Raw genomic sequence first — 3,252 nt, forward strand, 5'->3', positions numbered from 1 at the left:
CTGTGTTTGAATATTAACTGCATTGATTCATATTAGCATTTAGATATTAGAATAATCCCTGCCTAATGGCCAAGTGCCTGAGCATCTTTGTGACACAGTTTCAGCATCAGAAAATGTGATATTAGAAACTATGTCATAGAGTTGATATGAGGATTAAGCAATTTTCTATGTGGAAACCACTTAGAACAATACCTCGCACATATTAAGTGCCACTTGAGGGTTTGTTCTATAAACTGTTTTTGTCTGAATCTGAATCTACACTTTACAAACTTAGAAGAATAATCACAGAATTCAAAAGGAGTGAGCAAGACAGGCATGTAGGTGGATTTATATGAGGCTCAGTAGGAAAGCCTCCCTAAGGTGACAAAGGAGTCATGGCTTGAATAAACTGTGGAAATAAGTTATGTAATTCTCCAGAGGAGAAGCATTACAGGCAGGAAGATCTGCAAGTGTAAAAGCACCAGACAGAAGCTCTTTGATCTTATAGAAAAAGCTTCTCATTCTCACCAATGAGTATGATATAAGCTATGAGCTTTTCATATATGACTTTTATTATGTTGAGGTAATTTCCTTCTATCATTAATTTGTGTATTTTATCATGAAAAGCTGTTAAATTGTGTTAAATGCTTTTTCTCTATGTGATTTTTATTCTTTATCCTGTTAATGTTGTGTACTATTGATTGTTGAGCAAACACATTTCTAAGCATATTATGAATATTAATCAATTCAAACCTTCAATAACACCATGCGGTAAGTAATATCACTACCCCTTCTATACAAATGAAGGAAGTGAAGCAAAAGGACATGCCATATTATATATCTGATAAGAAGTTAATATGCAAAATATACAAAAAATTCCTATAGGTTAGTAGTAAATTAAATAAATAAATAAATAAATAAATAAATAAAGGGGAAAAGACTTGTATAGATATTTCCCCCCAAAAGACATAAAAATAACACACAGGTATAAAAAAAAATCCAACTGTCATGAATCATTATGGAAATGTAAGTCAAAAAACGAAATATTGCCTCACACCTGTTAGAATGACGATTCTCTAAAAAGCCTAGAAAATAACAACTGTTGATAGGGATGTGCGCCATTGTAACCCTTGTGCCGTGTTGGTAGGAATGCAGAATAATGCAGCTGTTAGGAAAAACAGTATTGAAGTTTTCTAGAGCTACTGTATGATCCATCCACCTCACTTCTGGGTATTTATCCAAAGGATTAAAATCAGAATCTCAACAAAATATCTGCAGCCTCATGTTCACTGCAGCATTGTGCAGGATAGTCAAGATATGGAAACAACTTAAATGTCCATTGATGGATAAATGAATGAAGAAAATGTGGTAGATATATACAATGGAATATTATTAGGCTCCACAAAAAAAAGAAAATTCTGCCATTTATGAAAGTATAGCTGAAACTTGAGGAAATTATGTTAAGTGAAATAAGCCAGTTTCAAAAACACTTCATGATTTCCCTTACATGAGTAACTTAAGTAGTCAACAAAGTAGAACGGTGATTACAAGATGAGAGGAAGGGGAAATGAGGAGCTGCTAGTTCCATGATTACTGAGTATCAATCATTCAAGAAGAAAAAGTTGTAGGTCTCTAGGACTTATCTGTCTTGTATAACTGAAACTTTGTACCCTTTGATTAATATTGAGTTATAGTTAACAATATTGTATTGTATACTTAAAAATTTGCTAAGATGGGAGACCTTATGTTAACCATTCTTATCAGTAATAATTAATAATAATAAATAGGACAGGTGGAAACTTTCACAGATGATGGAGAGTTTTGTGGCATAGATTTCAGTCATGGTTTCACAGGTGTATACTTATCTCCAAACTCATTAAGTTGTATACATTAAAAATGTACAGCTTGAAAAAATTGGATATTGACAAATTATGACTGTGTATTTATGGGGCACAAAGTGATGCTATAATATATGTACATACTGTGGAATTATTGAATTAAGCTAATTAATATATCCATTACCTCAAATACTTATTATTGATTCTTTCTGTTTAAATGAAATATTGACTTTTTTTATATCAATCATGCTTTAGTAAATTATGTAAAACAAAAAATTCTAAAGATGTGTCAAACAACACTGTGACTATAGTTAACAGTACTGTACTATACACTTAAACATTTGTTAAAAGGGTACATATCATGTTATGTGTTTTCTACCACACTAGAAAAAAAAAAAAAAAGAAATGTGTGATTCAGAGTGAAACTGTCTTAGAAGCAATTGTGGTAGCGTATTTTTAAAGCATGTACTAAGCCACTGTGGCTGAAGGGCAATGAGAGCAGTAAATGAGAGGAGATGAGGCCAATAAAAGATCCAGAAGCAAGATCCTGCAGGGTTTATGTCAGCCTTGGGGAGGAGTTTGAATTTTAAGTGTTGGGGAGCCTCTTGAATTGTAATAACAACGAGTTACATTATCTGATTTTTCATTTTATTTTCTTTAGTTCTCCATCCCTTTGTAAATATTTAAGTTAGTTTCAACTCCAAGTTGCCAATTTATTTGGCTTCTCAGAAAGTAGTCTCTAATGGTAAAATGAGAATCACTTGTGCAGTCTAGCTTTTTCTTAAAGAATAGAAAACAGAATTTCTCTTCTGATTTTTACCTAGTTGTACTTAATCTTTCTTGTAGACACAGAAGGGCCTGAAGCAACTCCTATGTTACATTCAAGAAATCATCCAAATTTGGGTCCTTTAATGATCTTAGGAACAGCTGGCTCATTGCAAATGGTCTCTGTGTCATCTCTTTCACAATTGATATTGGCCCATTACTTCACAATTTACACTGAATTAGATGAAGATAAACTTTAAGATCCACAAAATTACCTCCTCCTGTCAGGAAAATTATCTGTAACTTAAAAATAGGCAAAGAGATTACTGGGTGTTTTTTGTTGTCGTTTTTCCAATGCAATGCCAGGCTTGCAATTTTGATATAATTTATATTGATTGGGCTATTTTAAAATTCTGTAAAAACAAGTATAAACTTGCTAATTTTTGTCAAGTAGAGATACAAATAATTTCTTTCTGGTACAACAGATAACATTCAAAGTTATGGTTTTGGGCTCTGCTGGACAAAAACTATATTTGTACATAAGCCAACATGCTAAACCATTTCTTGGTTAAATTTTCTATATATAAATGGGAAAAAATGCAAGATAGGAGACAGGACTGTCTTTCAGCTCCAACTTGGAGGGATAGAGCAGGGTATGGAGACCGACATC

Source organism: Pongo pygmaeus, chromosome 9, assembly GCF_028885625.2.
Source record: "Pongo pygmaeus isolate AG05252 chromosome 9, NHGRI_mPonPyg2-v2.0_pri, whole genome shotgun sequence".
NCBI classification, from domain to species: domain Eukaryota; kingdom Metazoa; phylum Chordata; class Mammalia; order Primates; family Hominidae; genus Pongo; species Pongo pygmaeus.